The sequence below is a fragment of the Macaca nemestrina genome, chromosome 9 (assembly GCF_043159975.1).
Source record: "Macaca nemestrina isolate mMacNem1 chromosome 9, mMacNem.hap1, whole genome shotgun sequence".
NCBI classification, from domain to species: Eukaryota; Metazoa; Chordata; class Mammalia; order Primates; family Cercopithecidae; genus Macaca; species Macaca nemestrina.
Window position 1 is genome coordinate 79,723,954 of NC_092133.1, and position 24,021 is coordinate 79,747,974.

Sequence of the window (24,021 nt, forward strand, 5' to 3'; positions counted from 1 at the left end):
TCTCAATTGGAATGATTAGCGAGGGGTGGAGTAGCTGCCCTGGCACTCTGTGCCAGAGTTGGGAAGGGGGGCTTCCTAGAGAAGAGTGGGAGTGGAGCTCACTGGGAAGACAGTCACAGGGAAGACTGTCTGGCCTCCTCTCTGTAATGTGGCCATGGCATGCTGGAGGTAGGAACAGAGCAACCAGATTCTTCATTCCCTTCCTAACCCTGTAATGGTGGCAGTGTCAGAGGTGCTGTCAGCTGCCTTTGGGAGCACCACTCCAAAGAAATGCAGAGCCACTTCCAATCAGAATGTTCAACTTGGAGTCGGGTAGCTGTGCTGAAGGCCCAAGCTGGAGAGTATGAGGGCTTCTGGTAAAGAGCAGCGGGTTAGGGTCTCACAGGGAAAACAGCCTGTCCTCCTCTCCATAGCATAGCTGCTGTAAGCTGTGGAAGCAGACAGACAAGCAATCAGATTCTTTGTTTCCTCCCTAGCCTGGGGGAGCAAGGGTGGATACTGCTATGGTGGCAGTGGCAGAGAGCCTGCTGACAGTCTCCAGGAGCTCTACCCCAGAGAAACACATGGCTGCCACTGATTGAACTGATTAGGCAGGGGTAGGGCAACTGTGCGGGAGCCCAGGCCAGCAAGCTCTGTCCAGTGAATAGCAGCAGGGTCAGGGACCCATGTGGAAAACAGTCTTGCTACTTTTCCATATGGCAGCAGCAGCATGCTAGAGGCCCATGACAGTTCTCAGGTCAGGCTCGTTACTCCCTTCCCATCCTGAAGGCAGCAGGAGCAAGGATAATAGCAGTGGCAATTGTTGTGGGCCTGGGGATTACCTCTGGGAGCTCTGTGACCTGCCAGAGTGCTCAGGCAGAAGTGGGGTGGTGTTATGCCCAGACTGTTTGTTCCCCAAAGAAGACCACCAGAGTCCAGAGTTAAAGCCAAGCGGCAAGGATCTTTACTACAAGTTCGAACTTGGTCCCTCCTTTACACAGTATACAAGAGGGCTCCGAACAATGCGAGCGTTTGCTTTTTATAGCCCGAAAGTTGTAGGGGAACAAAGAAATTTTTTTGGCTCCTGCGCTTTCAGTAACCTTGAACTGCTGTCTCCTTATCGGAGACTTTCCAGGTGGTGTTTGTACTGAGCTCAGGGAGTTTGAGAGATATATGGTGGTGGGATGGGAGGATGGGATGTGTTTGTGCTAGGCTCAGGGAGTTTTGAGCCCGGGGCTGAGGAATGTGCCCAGCTCCTTTCATTCCCCCCTTCTTTTCAGGTATCTTTAGAGTCAATCTTGGGTCTTATAAGTCTGATTCTGTTTCAGCGTCTACAGGTTGGTATTGGGCTCTGAGGACCATGAGTTGTACGGTGTCAAATCTCTCCCTAACAAATTGTAAAATTCTGTTAACAGCACAAGGTCCTACGGTAAGCAGAAATAGTAGACTTAGCAGGGGTCCAAGGAAGGGGGCTAACAGAGAAAACATAGAGGAATTTCACCATTGGTCTGCAGCTGAAGCAAACTGCCGTGTTTTTACTTCAGTGTTTAACTTGCGTAACTGTTGGACCCGGTCCTCTACAAGTCCTGATTCATTTGTGTAGAAACAACAGTCTTCTTTTAGAAATATACATGTACCACCTTTTTCTGCAGTGAGTAGGTCTAGGGCCCTCCAGTTTTGCAAGGTTACCTGAGCTAGGGACGTAAGCTGCCGCTGAAGGGAGGCAAGGGACTCAGCCGACTCCTCTATAGTAATGGCAAATTGTTGGTATAACTTGTTACTTTTTATGAGGGTGTGACCTAGGGCTCCCCCTGCCAGTCCGGCCGCAATGAAGGATGAGGTGAGGGAGATTCCTGCAATGAGGGGGAGAAATATGGCTCGTGCAGGTCTTGGTCTAGGGTCTGGGTGAATAACAGCACTAGTCCAGTTACCGGTATACCCTAGGAACTCGCCAGCAGTTAGTAGAGTCAACCGGGGAACTAATGTGACAGGGAGACATAGTAGGTTATTAACAGAAGGACTAGGTAGGTTCTTAGATAAGGTTCCATTACACCAGAAGAATATGCCTGATGGAGCCTTTAAGGTGATATTAGGGGGCGTTGCAGTGATGCTGCAGAGGCTGGAATTGGTTCCTGAGAAACAGTAGGGAAACTTTTCCTGACTGGGGTTTAGGTATAGGGGCACGCTCAGGATAGGAGCATACGAGAGGTTTCGGAGGTTGTTAGCTTGGGCAAAGGTAGAGGATCCCCATGGCAGAGGGACAGCTGTTAGCGGTGGACACCCTAGAGTGGCGCACAGGAAGCAGCCAGACAGGCTATGAAGTTCTGTAAGGTTAGCAAGTTCTAGTCCTTCTTGTAATAACTTTAACCAGGAGAAAGGACGTAAGTCTTGTGTTAGTCTGTTTTCCTGTCGTTGGATATTCCCGTGGACCAGGGGCAGTACTTGCACTAGGCCTTGTCACAGATAGAGGTGACTGCTAGGCCATGTGGAGGAGGGGGAGTAGTATACAGCCCCATGTTGAGGTGTGGTCCAGCGGGAGTTCCAGGGGTCTCTAACTATCCATGTATATGGAAAGTCTCTATCCCGTCTACGATAGAAGGGCCATTTAGGGTCTAACTGTTTTCTCTCTCCCCAATAACGGGGTCTGTGGATGTTACAATAGTTATAAGGACAGCCAGCATTTTGGTGCCACCAATAGTGTTTACAATTGTATTTAGTCTGATCAAACTCAAAGCATATTATTGGTGTCATAGGTTTGGCTATTTGAAAACCAGTAAAATTTAGTAGAATTGGGCTGTTGCACCCTGAGGAAGGGCAATCAGCACTGGCCAATAATTTTCCGGGCTTATGAGGTTGCCCAGGGTGGGTTTGGTTTTCATAAAGCCAGAATCTCCAGACAAAGGGATTATGAGCTGGTTTTGTGATTTCTCCAGCGGCCACTAGGGCGACTAACGTTAGGGTTAGACTACCTAACTGCATGTTTGCAGTGAGCTATGCTGCCGGCGCAGGGTGAGTTCTAAGGGGTTGTTCCTAGCTCTGTCCACAGTCCACGTGTCCGGTGCTTCAGCCGCCGCCGTGATTGGTCCCAGAAGATCAGAGGTTGGGTTCACTGGCTTGACGTGGGTGTAGGTGTAGTGGATCCACGATGCGATGCCTTTTACCTTTAGGGCGGTGGGTGTGGTTAGGAGTACCTGGAGTGGTCCTTTCCACCTGGGTTCTAGGGTCTCTTGTCGGTGTCGCTTGACCAGGACCCAGTCTCCCGGCTGGTACGGATGGGGTTTCGGCGGGGGACCGGTCTTATATAGTTCCTTCAGCTTGGGCCAGATTTCTTGATGAATTTTCTGCAAGGCTTGTAGGGAAAACAAGAGTTCAGAGACATTTTCTGTTTCGGACTTGAGCAGATCATCTTTTAGGCCGGGAACTAAGGGTGGGGGTCTGCCACGCATAATTTCATAAGGAGTAAGGCCCAGTCTGTAAGGGGTGTTACGGGCCCGGAACAGAGCGTAGGGGAGAAGGACCACCTAATTAGCGCCAGTCTCCATAGTCAATTTAGTTAAGGTCTCTTTTAAGGTCCGATTTATTTTTTCTACCTGTCCTGAACTCTGGGGCCTGTAAGCGCAATGTAGTTTTCAATTTGCCCCAAGGATGGAAGCCAAATCCTGACTTACCTTAGCGACGAAGGCCGGCCCATTATCTGACCCTATCTGGACGGGGAAGCCATACCTGGGGAGGATATCTTCCAGGATTTTCTTTGCTACAACCTGAGCAGTTTCTTTCTTGGTGGGGAATGTTTCAGTCCACCCTGAAAAAGTATCTACAAAGACAAGTAAGTACCGATACCCGTATTTTCCTGGCTTTATCTCAGTAAAATCTACTTCCCAGTAGATACCGGGCCTGGTTCCCCTGAGCCTTGTTCCCATTGTAGCCTGGGATTGGGGGTAGGCGTTGTTAAGCTGGCAGACTTTGCAACTTGTCACGATGTTGCTGGCCATCTCGGCTGTATGTCTGAATTTGAGCTTAGAGCGTCTGATCAGGTCTATCATCCACCGAGCACCCAGGTGGGTGGTTCGGTGGATGTGTTCTAACATTTGTTGTCCTAATTTTTCTGGTAGGATGGTTTGGTCATTAGTATCAGTCCACCACCCATTCTGGATCTGTTTCAGGGGAAGCTTGTCAATCCACTGGAGATCTTGTTCTGAATAATCAGGGAAATATGGCAAGTCCCGGGGGCCCGGGTCAGGGAGCTGGAGTGCAAGGAGTTGGCTGGGAGCCTTCGCCACCTTTCTTGCAGTTTGGTCCGCCAGAAAGTTGCCTTGAGCAGTTGGAGTAGTTAGTTTCTGATGCCCTGGGCAATGCACAATGGCTAACTTTTCTGGCCTCCATAGGGCTGTTAGCAGGGCTAGGATTTCTTGCTTGTTTTTTATTTTATGTTTTTTAGCCGTCAGTAACCCCCGCTCCCTGTAAATGGCCCCATGTATATGTGCTGTTGCAAAAGCATATCGGCTGTCTGTATATACTGTCAGCTTTTTCCCCGCCCCTAAGGTAAGAGCTTGGGTGAGCGCTATTAATTCGGCCTTCTGGGCCGATGTCCCCGGGGGCAGGGGTTCCGCCCAGATTACCTTAGTCTCTGAAGTCACTGCCGCTCCAGAGTACCTCTGGCCCTGATGCATGAAGCTGCTCCCATCAGTGAACCAGACGAGGTCGGCGTCAGGAAGTGGGCGATCCTGCAGGTCTTCTCGAACTCCGTGCACCTGAGCTAGTATCTCGGTGCAGTCATGGAGTGGGGCGTCCAGGTCCGGGTTGGGCAGTAGCGAGGCAGTCTCTTACCCAGTGGCCAGCCTCTTTGCAGTAGGCACATTGGTCTTTTTTTCAGATTATCATGCCTGGGGGGGGGGCCGCCTAGGTTGGGTGTACTTTGGCTGTAGATGTTCTTTCTGTACTACTGCTGCCAGGACCTTGGTCATTTTTTTAGTGGCCTTAAATTGCCTTTTTTCTGGAGTATCTCTGTTATTATAAACCTGCTGGGCTATCTGAAGGAGGTTTTGAATCCGCTTTTTTTCCAAGTCTTTTAGTTTTTGGAGTTTTTTTAATATCTGGGGCTGCCTGATTTATGAAAGACATTACAACAGCTGTCTGACTTTCTGGAGCCTCTGGATCTATGGGGGTGTACTGTCTAAAAGTTTTTATTAATTTTTTTAAGTAGGTGGCTGGGCTCTCTGTCTTTTCTTGCCGAATAGAATATATTTTAGCCAAATTAGTGGGCTTGCAAGCAGCTGCCCGGAGACCTGCCATTAGAGTCTGGCGATAAAGGTGTAGCCGTCCCCTACCTTCTGCCGTGTTGTAGTCCTACGCCGGCCTGGTCAGAGGAAAGGTCGCGTTTATGAGGTCAGGGTTAGCAGTCGGTTGACTGTCGTCCCCCGGGACCAGCTTTCCAGCTTTTACCTGTATTCCCTCTCGCTCCTCCGTGGTAAACAAGATTCGGAGGAGCTGCTGACAATCATCTCAAATGGGCTGGTGGGTGAACATGACACTATCCAGTAAAGCCAGTAAATCTTTGGGGTTGTCTGAAAACCGAGCACTCTGAGCCTTTTAGTTATACAGATCACTGGTGGAGAATGGCCAGTACTGGAGCTTGGGAATTTCTGTGTCATCTGGGGGTTTTATTTCCCGAAGGGGTAAAGTCACCGTGGAGTCAGGCGGCTGGGGGGGGGGGCCTAGTCCGCGAAGTGCGCCCTCGCGTCCGCCCCCCCAGCCTTTTAAAGTTACTTTCCCTTTCAGCGAGCCCGCCTCCCCTCCGCCTGCTCCGTCCCTCTACCTCTTTCTTTAATTTTTCCGTTTCTGTCTAAATCTTTGATTGACATACTTACAGGGTCTTTTCTTTAAGTTTTTATCTCATTCGCGCGCGCTTTCTCTTTCTGTCTCTCTGTCATCCCGTGTCCTTTCTCCTTTATACTCAGTCTCTTTCTCTGACTCTCCACGTCTGCCGTTTTCTCCCCTTTCTCTTTCCGATTTCCCTTCTCACTTTCTCCCTTTTTCATCTCTATGGTCTCTTTCTCACTTATTTTCTCTTCTTTCCAGTCTCACTTTCTGTGTCTCTTTTTGTAAAGGAATGTGGGTTAGAATTAGGTTGTGGGTTGGAATCCCTGTAAAGGAAATCCGCGCTGGAAGCCGGGAGCCCGGGGACCGGGGCCGCGAGCGCGCGCCGGAAGCCGGGAGCCCGGGGACCGGGGCCGCGAGCGCGCGCCGGAAGCCGGGAGCCCGGGGACCGGGAACGCGAGCGCGCGCCGGAAGCCGGGAGCCCGGGGACCGGGGCCGCGAGCGCGCGCCGGAAGCCGGGAGCCCGGGGACCGGGGCCGCGAGCGCGCGCCGGAAGCCGGGAGCCCGGGGACCGGGGCCGCGAGCGCGCGCCGGAAGCCGGGAGCCCGGGGACCGGGGCAATTCAGACAGCAGGCGCGCACCCGGGGACCGGGGCAATTCAGACAGCAGGCGCGCACCCGGGGACCGGGGCAATTCAGACAGCAGGCGCGCACCCGGGGACCGGGGCAATTCAGACAGCAGGCGCGCACCCGGGGACCGGGGCAATTCAGACAGCGGGCGCGCACCCGGGGACCGGGGTCAGATTCAGACAGCAGGCGCGCACCTGGGGACCGGGGCAATTCAGACAGCGGGCGCGCACCCGGGGACCGGGGTCAGATTCAGACAGCAGGCGCGCACCCAGGGACCGGGGTCAGATTCAGACTGTTGCCCGGATCGCGAACCCGCTCCGGCAACTCAGATCTCAATTTAAATCAGAAGAGAGCCAGGGGACGTCTCCCACCGGTCTCCACTGGCTGTCCTATAGCGCGTCCGCCAGGACTGTGCCAGCCTCAGTTTCAGACCTCGCGAGTCAGAGATTCAGATTCAGAACAGACACACAGACACAGACAGACAAACGGAGACGAGCCAGCTCACCTATCAGTAGATCGATCCTAGCAGATCCGTTGACCAGGGGTCTGGTGGGCTTGGGGAATCCCGGACGAGCCCCCAGATGTTATGCCCAGACTGTTTGTTCCCCAAAGAAGACCACCAGAGTCCAGAGTCAAAGCCAAGCGGCAAGGATCTTTACTACAAGTTCGAACTTGGTCCCTCCTTTACACAGTATACAAGAGGGCTCTGAACAATGCGAGCGTTTGCTTTTTATAGCCCGAAAGTTGTAGGGGAACAAAGAAATTCTTTTGGCTCCTGCACTTTCAGTAACCTTGAACGGCTGTCTCCTTATCAGAGACTTTCCAGGTGGTGTTTGTACTGAGCTCAGGGAGTTTGAGAGATATATGGTGGTGGGATGGGAGGATGGGATGTGTTTGTGCTAGGCTCAGGGAGTTTTGAGCCCGGGGCTGAGGAATGTGCCCAGCTCCTTTCAGTGGCTGCACTGGGGTCCCAGGCCAGTGGGCTTTGCTTGGTAACACGCAACAGACACAGGGTCTGCAATCCTGCTCCTTAGCACTGTGGACGCAGCCCCTATTGTGAGGGCTCATGAAAGAGCTTGGCTTCCCTTACCGGTGGGGCTACAGCAGCTGACAACAGGGTGTTCAAGGATCCAAGACCCATGGGCCTGAGTGTGGCTCTTCTCAGACTCCAGGCAGCTCGCTGTGTCAGGCTGCAGGCCCCGGGGGTGGGGGGCTATCCAGAGATGATCTCTTGTGTTCCCCAGCATTGCAAAGGTTTGTGGCAGAAGTATGAGTCCCAGGCGCTCTCACTCACTCACTTTTTCCCCATGATAGAGAGCTTCCCCTGGCCTTGGGCCAATCCCAGGTGGGCTGTTGTCCTGCCTCAGTCCTCTCTGCTTCCATGGATTGCTGTTGCTTGCTTGATTAATCCCAATTTGCCTTCGTAGACAATCCACTTCAAGAGCTAGTGTTTACCTGACACCCTGTCTCTTCTCTATCAGAGCAGCGCACACTAGCTGCTTCTGGTCAGCCATCTTGGTGCTTCTTTCTATTGTTAGTTATTATCGTTAATCTCTAACTGTGCCTAATCTATAAATAAAACTTTATCATAGGTGTGTATGTATAGGACAAAACATGGTGTACATAGGAGTGAGTACTATTCAAATTTCAGCTTCCACTGGAGTCTTGGTATATTCCTCATGGATAAAGGTGGGCTATGGTATATAGCAAATCACTTAAAAACAAATAAATACATCCAATGAAGGAAAAAGTATGCTTATTGAACAATCATCAGACAGCATTGTTTTATATTCATTACCTCATTCTATCTTTCGAGCAACCTTATAAGGTAAGGCTTTTTTGATGAAATTGGGGCAGAAGAAAGTTAAATGTCTTGAGCTAGTACTCAGTGAACTAATGATGATTAGTGCTTCTGATATCAGACCCCCTGTACTTTGCATCTATAAAACAGTTAATTAACCAATAGACTCTTGTGCCAAGGCTGGAATGCTTTAAGAACTCCCTCTCCACATTGAGTACGCAACACAAACATAGAGCTGTCTCAGTAGTCACTAATCAATTGATAGGAAGTGGCACACACTTTTAAATCCATTTCTAACTTTACCTCCAAGATACTGCTATGGCTTGAATGTCCCCTCCAAAACTCTGTTGGAACTTCATCCCCTATGTGGCTGTATTGAGAGGTGGGCTCTTTAAGAGGTGATTGGATCATGAAAGCTCTGTCTTCTTGAATGGATTAATCCGGTCATGGATTAATTGATTAAATGGTTAATGGATTAATGAGTTATCACAGGATTGGGACTGGTGGCTTTATAAAAAAGAGTAGGAGAGTCCTGAGCTCACAAGTGCAGACCCCTCACCAACAGACACCGTGCTGCCTCTGGATTCTTCAGAGAGTCCCCCCCCCCAGCAAGAAGTTAACAAGATGCAGCTCCCTCAATGTAAAACCTCTCTCTCTTCATAACTGTACGAAATAATTTTTTCAAGTAAATTGCCCAATTTCAGGTATTCTGTTATAAGCAACAGCAGACTAATAAATACAGATACTAATATGCTGGCAGAGCCTTTTAGACACTTAGAGAAGGAGGCAGGCAGCCACAAACACCCTGCTGCCTTGCCTATCTTTGGCTGGTTAATACATCACATATGGTGGATCTGTGTGCCACCCTCTCTAATAGGTCACCCAGACCCAGGGCATACAGGTGATTACTTGGGTCAAGCTGCCCTCTCCAGAGACAAACACCAACAAGCTCAAGGTCTTATCACTCTGGGGGTCTGAGTCACCACTGTTTATAGAACTCAAGTTTCATTTAACTAAGAAAACACATTTTAAAATTGATTTTCTCTCAAAATGTATTTGGGTTTTGTAAATGAACACAGAAAATAGTTTTCTAAAGTTAAATAATTCCTTGGAGAGAGTTTGCAGAACAGCCTCTAAGTTAAACATGTGTATATAAGCCACATTTCTTTCTACACCACTCAGTGAGGTCTCTTTATAATTTAAATCAAGTGAGATGAAGAAGGCAAAGGGCCTACACCACACTCAAAACTTTCTCTTTTTATTCTGACTCCCTTTCTTCCTAAAGATCCCTTCCCTCAGATGCTTCTGTGAATGATTGACAAAGATTTTCAATCAGTTAAGTTCAATTTTAAAATTAAATTACAAGTACTATATTCAAAAATTTTTTAACAGAAAAAAGTTCAAAATTGCAAAAATCATGATTTTAATTATTTGTACCTAATATCTTAGCTTCATTTTTTACAACACTCTTTGAATTTATTCTTTAATAGATTAAAAAAATTAAAGAGAAAATGTATATTTCCTTTCAAAGAGAGAAATGTTCAAAGACACTATGGAGAAAGGCAGAGAATGTAGAGTCTATAGAAAGCCATTATATGTAATTATATTTGTAGAATAATATTTGTAGAAAACTAAGGTTTTCTAATTAAGGTTAAGATTAAGAAACAGTGATGTAGACCAAATCATTGTGCTACAAGAATAAACTATATTTGCTACATGATTTCTACTCAAAATATTTTTCTAAATACAATTATAGAAAATACAAACAAATAATTTAGAAAATAAATACATCCCAGTCTCACAGCACTTAGGCAAGATTGCTATTTGTAACACTATTGCTAATATTTTTATTATTTCCATCCAGTAATTTGTCTACATATAGACACATTTAAATATGTTTATTTTTATAAGTTTAGAATTTTATGTAAGTTTGTATATGTTTCTGTGTGCATCTGTGTAAATATATGTGTAAACATGTGTATATGTGAGTATATGTGCATATACATTCAAACAGGTGTGTACATCTGTGCATGTATGTGTGTCATATGTACATATATGCATGTGTATATATATGTTTTATATGTACATATATATAATCATTTCTATATTTGTACATGCCCAATTTTAGCTCAGGACTCTCCTCCTTTTCTTATAAAGCCATGTACATAAGGCATGTACAAATATAGAAGATTTTCTGTGTTTATCAGTATGAGTGCATGTGTCTTTGTATATTCAAATATAGGTATGTGTACACTTGTGTCTCAATATGTGTGTATGTGCATTCATGTTTGTGTTTGTATACCTGCATATGTGTGTATGTGCTTTTACTAAAAACACATGTGGTACTATAATTGTCATTTAACTCTAAAGAATTTTAAATGTTGGTTTTTTATTCTTTGTTCCTTTTGATCTCATATAGTTCTAGCCTTATGTTCCATAATTTAAAAGATCAAATAGTTTTACAAAGTTTGTTAAAGAAATCTCACCACATTTCTCATTCCTTTTAAGTAACTAATTTAAAGTCAGTGAGCCACATCTTCTGTTATTTGACTTAATGCATCTAAAGAATATACTTAGGTTGTTAAAAACCTCTAATCTTAAAATTATATATTGACTTTTCAAATATAATATGGATTCTTAGCTGTTTTTTACCGATTCTTTGCAAAACCACTCCCACCCATCCTAACACCCCCACACTTTTCCCAATATACTTTAATTTTGGCTAGATCGGTAGTCATGCCTACTTCAGTATGTCCATAAATATTATCCACCATTGATTATATTGTTGCCTGAACAACATATTATTTTCCTATAGTTTATTTTCTGTGAGCTCATCATTACTTCACAACCAAACTTTTTCAGCAGTGAAATTCTCATTACAAGAAGTTGAGACACATTAGGTATGCTGCCACTGTTATCTGCTTGAAGAGACCCTTACAGATTTTCTTAGATGCCTCAGGCTGGACAGAAGGGATCCCTGTCCTGCTAGGTACCTGCCTTTTTAGAATCTTACCATCTTCCTGAGGATTCCATTTGCTTCTGTTGCGTTGGATCCCTCTATTTCTTGGATTCCTTATCGTTCTCCTTCTTGATTTACTCCACCGATTTGGCGGGACATATCCTTTAGTGGTTTCCTGAGAAAGAGAGTATGTAATAGGTAAAGTTTTAAAGTATTCAGTTTTGATAATTTCTTAATTAACTCCCACAATTAATTTGATTGGGAATAGATTCTCAGTTAGAAATAATTAATTTTGAAGGAAGTTCTACATTGTTTTCTAGCTTCCAAGGGTGTGATTGAGGTCTATAATGACTATCGAACTTCTGATTCTTGATTCTTTCTCTCTCTTTCCCTGTGTGTGTGTGTACATTATACATATACATATACATATACAATATATATATTCTGTCCCCATAATCACATAAGGTATTTTCATGTAGGTCTCTTTTCATTCAATATATTAGGTAAACAGAGTCTGTTCACTTTTTAAACACTTCTTTTAATTTCTGGGAAAATATTTTCCATTATTTCATTGATAATTTCCTTTCCTCCCTTTTCTTTCTTCTCTCAGGAACTCATTTCTAGGGTTAAACATTAGGTTACTGGACCCCCTAGACTGGTTCTGTAATTTATCTTTTCTCGCACATTCTCGTCTCATTTTCTGTGTAGACTTGCAGGATATAGGATTCTAGTTTGACTTTTTTCCTTTAAAAAAAAAAAGGGGGGCTTTAAATATGTTATTCCATTGTCTTATAGTCTCCATTGCTGTTTTCTGATGAGAAGTCAGTCATCATTCTTACTATTGTTTTCTCTATTTAATATGTTTTGTTTTCCCTGGCTACTTTCAAGGCTTTCTCTTTATTTTTGGTTTTTGCCTAAGACCCAGAGTACTGGTTCTCTATCTCAGGCAGATAAATAGATTTCTCTCTGATGTCTTCCCTCCAGCAAAGGTCTATGTATGCTTAGCTATTGCTGCACAACACTCTCCAAAACTTAATGGCTTAAAACATCAAAGATTCATTTTCTGAGAATTTCTCTGAGTCAGAAATCTGGGAGCCACCTAGCTAGACAGTCTGGCTTTAGAGTCTCTCACAGGACTGCAATCAAGATGTGGCTGAGTTGGGAGACATCTCAGGATATGACTGAGGAAAGAGACTTCTAATCTCAAAATAACTTCCAAGTTCACTTATATGGGTCTCTCCACAGTGCAGACTCATGAGCAACCTAGAGAGAGTGAGAGCGAGCGATGGCAAAGAAGGAAGACAGAATTTCATATGTAACCTCAGAAGTAATGTCACTTTTGCCACCTTCCATTCATTACAATCTAATTAATATGCCCAGGCCAAACTCAAGGGGAGAAGATCGCTCAAAGGCATGAATATCATGAGGCAGGGATCACTAAGAACATCTTAGAAGCTGCCTATGACAGACTGTGTCTGCCTTCTAATCTATGTAAGTGCCAGAGCTCAAGTGGGTTTATCTAGTTCTCCTCTGACCTCAGACAACAGCAGGCCCAGCATACCTGTATCTCAGATAGGGGTCCCTACCTTCACTCTTTCAAGAGAGCACTTACTTAATAAGGTCCTTGGAAAAGAGACAGTTATAGATTCCTTTGTGTGTGGAGCCCCCCAAGATACCAACCATTCCAGACCACAATAAGCCTTTACATTTTTATTTAAAAATTCAATAACAGCCACCTTCACCTGTGTCTATGGTGGCTTCTACCTTCTCATGTTACTCTGCCAAAGGTGAAAGCAGAATCCCAACTTGGCAAGAAAAGACTGGTAATTTCTGGATTTTATTTCATTAGGCTGCTTTGTGATCTCAGCTTTCTCATGGACATAAAATAACTGTCACTTTGTATGTTATCTGGTTAGTTATAATTACTACAGTAAGGAAGACATTGTATTATGGCTTTCCGCACATTATGTGGAAGCAGTACTGATTTGTTCATGTGTTTTCCAATTTCCTCCTCCGTCCCCGTGTGTTCTTTCTACCTATCTTTGTCCTGTGGCTTTATTTCTCAAATGATAAAATTAAAACTCACCTTATTGTTATTTTGGTAAGGTTCTTTGAGAAAATGATGCCAAACATGTCATTCAGCTCTTCATCTCTTATATATATTTGTGAAAAATAATTAGTTAGAAGCAATGGGCATAGACGGTCTGTGGTTGGTTGTTTAATATTGAAGTGTATAGATTTGAGTATGATACTTTTGTGTTTTTTTTTTGAAACAGAGTCTCACTCTGTTACCCAGGCTGGAGTGCAGTGGCATGATCTCGGCTCACTACAACCTCCACCTACCAGCTCCAAGCAATTGTCCTGTCTCAGCCTCCCCGGTAGCTGGAACTACAAGGCACCTTCCATGACACCCGGCTAATTTTTGTATTTTTAGTAGAGATAGGGTTTCACCATATTGATCAGGCTGGTCTGGAACTCCTGACCTCAGGTAATCCACCCATCTCGGTCTCCCAAAGTGCTGGGATTACAGATATGTGCCACCACACTCAGCCCTGAGTATAATACTTTTATAATTCTTAACCTTTTTGACTTTATGCAATAAATGCAGCTAGATATAATAATATCTTGCAGCCATATATAAACATAATTTTTAGAAATTATAAGACTTCCTTTGTGACGTAAAATATGCTGAATTTTAGTGAATTTCTGAAATCTTTGGAAAAAGTTTATTCTCTATGTCTTAGCTGTAAAAATACTATTTTATCTATTAGATGAGTCTTAACATTATTCAGTCCTCAATATTCTGCCTTATTTTTATTTATATAACCTATTAATTGTGAGAGAAATATGTTTAAAAACTTACTCTGATTATTGACTTGTAAGCTTACTTTTACATTTCTAACAGATTTTGTAGTATATATTTTATCATTGTTATATTATGGTTATAATGTAGACTTGATAGGTGGTATATTTTGTCACCACAAAATGTCTCTCTTGGTTCTTTTATCTACCTGTGGTTAGTTTTGGAAATATCTCTATTTGCTCTTTTTCTATTTTTAGTTAGCTTTGTATTTATACATCTTGTTCAGTTTCTAAAGTCTTTAAAACAGCTTTATTTTCTTGAGAATATCCATTTCAAAAAGAGAATTTCCTTTCCCCTTTGAATTGTGTTAGCAAATGTTTTAAAAAATCAGTTGACCATAAATGTTAGGGCTTAGTTTTAAACTTTTAATACTGTTCCATTGATTGTATGTCTGTTCTTGTGCCATGCTACAGGGTCTTTCTTACTCTAGCTTTATAGCACATTTTGAAAGTTGGTACAGATCATAATCTCATAAGATACAATCCCAAACACCAAAGTCTCAAATACTGAAATCTCAGAAGATCACAATCTCTAAAAATCAAACTCCATAAAGTCTAAAAATTCCTAACATCTAAAATCCCAAAAATGACAATTCTGAAAGATTAAAATCCCGAATGTTGAAATTCTTAAAGCCAAATTCTGGGGAACGTTTAGTACATTTTTGGTTGTGCACAGTATAGTTGCATCATGTTAAGTGGAACTATCACCTTGCTATTGTCTTTATTTGGAAATTAAGTATAACTTAAGAAGATGTGAATGGGTGACAGGTTGACAAGGGATAGATTTGTGGACTTAATTTTAGGTGTTGACTGGATTAAGGGATACCTAGAAACCTAGTAAAGCATTATTTAAGGTATGTCTGTGACAGTGTTTTCAGAGAAGACTAGTGTATAAGTCTGAGAAGACTAGGTGGGGAAGATCTATCCTCAGTGTTGGCAAGTTCCATCTAATGGGCCAGGGTCCTGCAGAGAACAAATACATAAGCCAATTTGATCTCTCTTTCAGAGCTGAGACAGACTTTTCTTCTGCTGCCTTGGGCATCATAACTCCAGGCTTGCTGGCCTTTGGATTCCAGGACTTCCACCCCAGCTACTCTCCAGGTCCTGAGGATTTGGTGTGCAAACTTAGAGTTACATCATCAGCTTTCCTGGTTCTGAGACCTTTGGACTTGGACTGAGCCACTCAACCAGCATCTCAAGGTCTCCAGCTTGCCGACAGCCTGCTGTGGGACATCTCAGTCTCCATAACTGTGTAAGCCAATTCCCCTAATAAACCTCCTCTGATATATCGATCTACATATCCTATTTGCTCTGTATCTCTGAAGAATCCTGACTAGCACAGGTTTGGTACTGGGGAAGCTAAATATCATTTCCTCTTACTATATTCCTTACAACACAGTGGACGAGATCTGTGAAATTGTTCCCTCACAAAATGGCTTTGATAAGTTAAGTGTACAAGGCTACATAATGGTGAAAGTTAAAAGTTTAAAAATTAATTATTATTGGTTCTACAAAAGCAGAAAATTGCTTACTTGCAATGGCCCAGCAATAATCAAACTTTTAAAAGGATAGCATATGCTTATACAATTTGTACATCACAATGACTCCCCAAATACAAGTGCAATGAGTGTTTCAAAGATCATAGAAGTGAAAACACACGCAAAAAATACAAGAAATTTTCCCTACCAAATTGTTCAGTCATATACGACATCTGCCCCTTCACCCATAGCACCAATTTGCTATGCTATGCATTTTATCTTCACGTAATTTTCAATACTGAAGATATAAAGTGTATAAAGACTTTTAGAGAGCTCTAATTCATTTTATGCACTTTTCACAAATTTGACTCAACGAAAGTGCATTACCACAACATGGACATTGTGTGTAAGCATTGTATATGCATGTAAAAATGTGGACACTTCCTCACTAAATAAAGAGATGTCCTTTTTATACATCTGCATAACTTTTGTTAATGACAAGATTTCCTGAGATTTCAGCTCTTTGGGTGACTGCATACATAGTGGTGACCCGTTGTGTTTTTGATCCATCTCATCAAAAGACAGGTTGTCGGCCAGGTGCAGTGGCTCATGCCTGTAATCCCAGCATTTTGGGAGGCCAAGGCAGGTGGATCACTTGAAGTCAGCAGTTAGAAACCAGCCAGGCCAACATGGTGAAACCCTATCTCTATTAAAAATATGAAAATTAGCCGGGCACAGTGGTGCATGCCTGTAATCCCAGCTACTCGGGAGGCTTAGGCAGGAGAATCCCTTGAACCCGGTGGGGGACAGAGGTTGCAGTGAGCCAGGATTGCACCGTTGCACTCCTGCCTGGGAGACAGAGCAAGACTCTGTCTCAAAAACAAAACAAAACAAGACTTAGGTTGTCCATCACAGCATTTCAAATAACTGCAGTTATAAAGCTGGGTGCACACAATTACCAACCATAGTGATTTACATTTATACATTTTGCTTTTTGACCTGTTTCTTCATGATTACAGTTTATTTGCCCATAACTGTTATATCCATGTAATTGTAATTAGTATAACTGAGTGGTTATGTTTACAAAATATGTAATTATTGCCTATTTTATCATGCAAAGTGGCCTATGAAGTGTTCTATCATGTTTTTATGTTTCTCAAATTAAAACCTCTTTACAAATGTAAGTAAATATCTTTAAAACATTTTTAGAATTATATTTTCAGGATTTTGATCTTTCAGGATTATGGTTTTCAGGATTTTAAACTCTAGAGATTTTGATCTTTTGGAATTATGGCATTAGGGATTGTGTCTTTTGGGATTATGGGCCAAACCCTTTGAAATGAAAACTTGTAAGTTCTATGACTTAGTTTATCTTTTTCAAACTGTTTGGCTATTCTAGGTCCTTTACGTACTCACATACATTTTAACATCTCCTTGTTAATTTCTAAAAAAAAAAAAAGAAAGAAAGAAAGAAAAGAAAAAGAAAAAAAAAACCTGAAGTGAATTTTATAGGGATTGCATTGAATTTAAATTTTTAAAATATTTTTATCTTATTGATGCTATATAGTTAAAATTGTTTTTATAATTTCATCTTTGACTATTCATTGCATGTAGAAAAACTACTGAGTTTTGTATTTTGACCCTGCAACTTTGCTGAATATATTTACTAGTTCTAGTAAGTGCATTAAGAATTCCTTAGGATTTTTTACTTACAGGATTATGCTATCTACAAATAAAGACAGTTGTACTTCTTACTTTCATCCTGAGTTCCATTTCTTCTCTTTATTGCATAGGCTACAACCTCTAGTGAATTTTACAGCATAAAATTCTAGTATAAGATTGAATCAAAATGGAAAGAAAGGACATCCTTGCCTTTTTGCCATCCTTAGAGGAAATGCAGTCTTTCACTAAGTTAGATGTAGATTTTTCATAGATGACTTTGTAAGAGTACCATTCTACTCTATTGTTATTTGTTGACAACTTTTACTATTTTAGCTTTATCTCAATTTTTAATCTATTGAGATAATTATGTAATACTGCCTTTTAGCTTATTAATATTGTAAATTATGTTAATTGCTATTTTAATATTAAATCAAGCTTCTATTCCTGGGATAAGCCTCATTTGTTTATGGTGTATAATCCCATTTATCTTTAGCTGGATTTGGTTGCTAATACTTTGTTGAGAATTTTTGTATTTATATTCCTGAAGGATACTGGTCTATAGTTTTCTTTTCTTACAATGTCTTTGACTCTGGTATATGAGACAAATACTGTCCCCTTAGAATAAGTCGGGCAGATTCCCTTTCCTTCCGTTTTTTCCTTTTCTTCAACTTACACTTTTTGTGGATGAGTTCGTGAAGGAATACTATTATTTCATCTCTATTTCATAAATTTTTCCAGTAAATACATCAAACATGGAATTTTGTATGCAGGAAGATTTGTAATTATTAATTCAAATTATTTGCACATTGTATGTCTATTCAGATTGTGTATTTTATCTTGAGTCATTTTTGATCATTTCTATATTTCTCAGAATTTATCTATTTCAACTAAATTGCCTAACTTGTTGGCATAAATTTCATAGTGTCCATCAATAATACTTTTAACTTTTATAGCATTAGTAGTCATGTCCTCTATTTTATGAATTGTTTTTCAAATGTATGTTTTCATAGTTTAATTTTTGGCCAATATATCCAAAGATTTGTCATTTCTTTTTATACTTTTATACTTTCTAAAGTACACTTTTATACTTTATACATTTTATACTTTTTATAATTTTTAATTATATGTTTGTCATTTCTTTTTATACTTATACCAAAAGTATATTTGATATTTTATTTTATGTTAAATAGATATTTTATATTGTACCCTTTAATTTGTTTCTTGTTTTATTTTGTTGCATACTTTATTTATTTGTTGTTTTCAAAAATATCAGGTTGGTAAAAAATTTTGCACATTTTTAAGTTAGTTTCTTAGTACTGCTCTAGGAATTACAATATACACTCTCTTTTGTCACAATTAATTTCAGATTGGTACTTAATTTCATTAAAATACAAAATATTTGCTCCAATATAACTCAATTTCTTATTCCTTTTTTGTGCTATGTATACATGCATATATGACTTACATTTTATAACATGAAGTCTTTATACAATTTCATAATTATTGTTACATGCAATCATCTATTAAATCAGTTAAGAAAAAGGGAAAATATATATTTACACAGGCTTTTATATTTGCCTATATAATTATGTTTTCTAGTGATCTTTATTTATTCTTGTGAATTGGAGATACTATCTGCTTTGACTTCTTTTTAGCCTAAAAGGCTGTTATTTCTCCTAAGGAAGGTCTACTAGGAATACATGCTATCAGTCTTTGTTTTTCAGAAAATGTCTTTGTTTCACCTTCACTTTTGAATGATAGTTTTTATGGATGTGTATGTGTGTATCTTGGTTGATTTTTTCTTTCGGCACTTTGAATATGTCATCCATTGTTTTCTGCCCTCCACTGTCATGTTAAGAAGTCAGCTGTTAATCACACTGTTGTTGTCTGTGTGTGATGAGCTTTTTGTTTTTCTTCTGTTGCTTCATTTAATTCTTTATCTTTGTCTTTGTCTGTCAGTAGTTTGAATATAACGTCTATGAGTGGATCTCTTAATTTATCCAACTTGCATTTCCTTGAAATTATTGAGTGCAAAAGATCAATGTTTTGCAACTAATTTGGGAAGTTTAAAACCATTATATTTTCAAGTAATTTTTCTGCCTCATTCCTACTCTTCTTTTTCTAGGACTCTCCTTCACATATGCTAATAAATTTGATGTTGTTTCACAGGTCTCTGAGGTTCAATTCTTTTTTCTTCATATTCTTTACTTACTCTTCTTTGGATTGTGTAATTTCTATTGCTCTATTTTTAAGTTCACTGTTTCTTCACTATATTTTTCTCATGATGGCAGATAAATTCTTCTAATAAATTTTAAAAATTTAAGTTATATTTTAACTCCAACATTTTCACTGAATTCTTTTTCTAAAATCTCTCTTTATTGATATTCTCCCACTCATTATTTTATATTTTAAAAAATTCTTTAGTCATGATTTTCTTAAGTTTTTGAAACATATATAGTAACCATTTGTATCTGCTAGGCACAGTATCTGCTCTCCATCTGAGATAGTTTTTATTGATTGAATTTTTTCTATGTATGAGTTACACTTGTTACTTTCTTGTTACTTGACATGTCTCACACATTATTTTGTGGAAGACCAGGCTTGTTGTTAGATAATATATTAAAGAAATTATTGGTTCTGGTTTTCCTACAAGGTTTTTATTACTGTTCTTTTCTGTTCTTTTTGTTTGTTTCTTTTTCTGTGACCTACCTGGTCTCATTCTCCTGTTACTTCCACAGTGTACAACTCCTGAGATATCTGCTCATTCTAATTTGTTCCTGTTTTTATTTTTAAGCATAGCTTCTTAAAGCTCACACCTAAGTCAGTATATATTAGTAAAGAGCCACCGACTGGCCAGGTGTTTTGCCCTGAACCTTGAACTGATCAGTCTTTCAGCATTTGCTTTTGAATGAATGTATGTTATGCAATGTATTCAAAGTTTTAAAAGTTTGCAAATATACCGCAGTTTTGTTTTGTTTTGTTTCCCCTGGGCCTCCTCATGTCTCCTCTGCATGTGTGGAATAACTCATATTTATCCAAGGGAGTATAGACAGGTAGGGTTCTCCTCATTCTATCCTGTGCATATAAACAGTCTTGCAAGTGAATACTGCCTTCTAGACTGCCAGGACTATGTCAGAACTTGAGAACGCATACTACGGCTATCTCAATCCTTAGATCTCCTTGTCAAATTTATGGCTTGTCTGTCAATCTTGCTTGACTAAACTAATATTGCAACTTTAGGCTGCAATGTTGGCCTCACCTATTTCTTTTGCCAGTGAGATCACCACTGTTTCATACCCAGAAACACAGCATATTGCTGACTCTGCTCCAAAGGAAGTCAACCTTCAAAAACATATCTGCTGTTTTTCGCAGCTTTCCTGGCCCTGGTAAAACTACCACACCTATAAACCTGTCAGAACAGCAATATGAAACTATTATTTCATTTGCTTCATGCATCAGTGTTGTGGTATGTGAAATGGTTTTGTGTTGCTTTGAGGTTTATGTGTTGTTTAATTTAATTTTTAATTATTGTTGTCTAAATAGTTCCTTCAGGCTCATTCTGAAGTTGTTTAAATTTCTCAATGTGAGGTTATATATTTCTTTGCCCTGCTTATCATTCAGTGAGGTCTGTCAACCTAAAGGTCTTTTTTTGAGGGAGAGGGATCTAGGAAATATTTTACTGGTTATTTATTTCCTTCCTGTGTCTCTAGTCTTTCCCTCTGGAACTTCTAAGAAATGGTTGTGGAACACCATGTTTTTCCATTTTTTAAATTTAAGGTTTCAGATTTTCCTTTTATTCTTTAGAAGAATTTCACCATTTATACTTGTGTTTTAACAATTTGCTCTTCAGTGGTGTTTTGCTATATATTCTATTAATTTTTTAATGTATATAATTAGTAGTTTTAAGTGACTATTGGGTTAATGATAAGACAGATATATTTTATGACACAATATCATTTCTTAAAGATCTGTTATTGAAAGCCTCTTTATTATTGTATTAAATCTGCTTGTTAGGATTGATGATACCTCTTCTTAATTCTATAAGTTTTTCTCAGGGTTTTCTAGTCTTTTTTATGGGTTGTCATCTCTGTTTTTAGATCCATGTAAGCATGTGTGTTAATGCTATAATTTAATATTGACACCTTACTTTATGCCACCAGCCATGGAGAAGCAGTAGAAGGCAGTAATCAGCAATGCACAGAAATACTCATTTTCAGTAGATAGTGATGACCATACCACCTAGAATTTCCAGCCTTCCAGGGCACTGCACTGTCTTTCAGGCCTCACTCTTCATTTTCTGTCATTGTCTGGTACAGATGTTTCTGATACCCTGAGCTTTGTACAAAAGGCATGAAAAGCAAGAGATCAAATAGCCTCAACAAGCAGATATGATACTGCAACCACCCAGCCCTGAGTAGTTTCATGATTCCTTTCTGGCCCCTGTGATCCTTCCATTTCTTCACTTGAAAAACCTTGACTACCTTGTATTCTTTTAAGCTAATTCTTTCCTCAGTCTGTTACAGGCTACTTTTTTTTTCAATAAAATCTTATCTGCCTACTGTTTCTTGAGGAATTCTCACAATATCTGGTGTATTAAGGTCACACTTTCTGTTCCACTGTACCCTTCCAAAGATTGTCATAGATTTAATATTAAAAACTTTTTGTCGATTCTATCTGTGCTACCTGCCAATTTTAAGTGTGCTAATAAACCACTTATTATTGTATAGTGATTTTTTTCACAACATTGCATAGTCTTGCCTTTTTTTGCCCATTGTGAAACCACCAAAACCTAGCACATTGGAAGTTAATAAATTTTGAATGAATGAAATATTTCTTGGACTAATTATATTAAAATTACTTAGGCACTAATGGCACTAAAATTAGTGCCTAAGTAATTTTAATACATGTACATATATGTAGTTTAATATTTTATAATTATAAATTTATTTAACACTTTTGAAAATATCATTTGTTTCTCAAATTTTAGTATACTAATGCTTCAGTCCACACTATCTCTCTGTGTTGCCCTCTAAATAATTATTTAATAACTTTTCCCAGTTGTATAATTTTGGTTTGCGTTATGCCTAATCTACTGTTATATTATTATTTCAAGTGTTTGCTTTTCAAGAGTTGTGCTTGTTACTTTTAAAGTCTAATTTTTCATAGTCTTTTGCTTTTTTATCTGTAGACTCCACTCCCATCTTCAGTTATTTTAAAAAAATATTTGTGTTCCCCGTCTCTACTAAAAATACAAAAAAATTACCTGGGGATGGTGTCACACGCCTATAATCCCAGCTACTCTGGAGGCTGAGGCAGGAGAATTGCTTGAACCCGGGAAGTGGAGGTTGCAGTGAGCAGAGATCTTGCCACTGCACTCCAGCCTGGGCAACAGAGTGAGACTCCGTCTCAAAAAAAAAAAAAAAAAAATCGTGTCTAAGTACATTTATTTCTGAAGTCAAGAGAACGGTTCTATTCTGGTTTTTTGTTTTTTTAAGTTGGTTTTTAATTATAAGCTTATTTTCTTTGAAACTTTACTTGGGAGAACTCTTTGAGGTGTTGGATAAAGGTGGGTTACTTCTAAGAGTACTTATACTTGCCTTTTCCAAGTTCTTAAGAACAATATCAACTCAGAACAACTTAACATAAATTCTTACCCCATGGTTTTAATTGCTACCCTGCCAGTATAAATGTGAGCTGTAAACCCACATTAGTGTTGGCTTATGGCCTACTTACTTATTCCAAAAGGAAATTATTTTCCTCTTTACTCAGCACCAAAGGCCTAGACATAAATTATTTCTTTAATTAGTTAATTTAAACATAGTAAGAATATTTGTGTCTAACTATACTTATTCCTGAAGTCTTTGAGGGTACACAGGGAAGTAATGTACTTCTGGTCCACTGTGACAACATTATGTGGACTCCCTTACTAGGCTCTCATTCAAAGTTCGGAGTAGGCTTCTGTTTATTTGTTTGTTTTCTTTTAAGCCATACATCCTAGATCATAAGGTTACAAAAAACAAACACAAGGTCACTAGGATCCAAAAATTATGTACTGTTCTGGGTTCCCACTTTTAAATAGTTTTTGGAATCCGAAGGTTTTTTTTTATTTTCTTGTCTACCCAAGAATACATTCGCTAACCCAGCATTTTAAATTGTTTTTATTAGACTAGTCTGTCAAGGTATCTATTTTATCATAGTGCTAGAAGTAGATGTCACTTTTTTCTAATATGAAAATGACTAAAATCTTATTAAAATCAACCAGATGATATACTCCAGACATGGGGCACATTTCCCTAAAAACAGTATCATTGCACCAATTTGCATACTGTTATTTATGTTTTTCACTTAACTATCCACCTCATATCTTCTCAGCCAAATTCCAAAGTTTTCACTGCTCAAGTTCAGCCTCCAACTTAAAGTTTGTCTGGATATTCCAGTCAATATTCATTTAAAATCTTTCTTGTTCATCTATTAGATACATAAATAATATGTTATGGGGTTTTAAATAAAATATAAATTATCATGTTGGGAGGTTGAGCTTAAGACTGCATAAGTTAGCAAACACTAAAATGGGGTTGTCCTTGAAGCTGTAAATAACACAGAACATCAAATCTTACTTATTTGTTTGCTGCTTACAATTGCCTCTGCAGGATGTAAACAGCGACAGTTCTTAAGGCTGCCTTGGGATGGTGGCAGCTTTAGCCACTAGATTGTAATTATCAGTGGCCCCATCAAAAAAAGCACTCCCAAAACAGGAAACGTAAGTAAAAATTAGTCCTGCTTCACATCCTTCTTCAGCTGTGGAATGGAAGTGTTATCCGAGGTGTCATTATC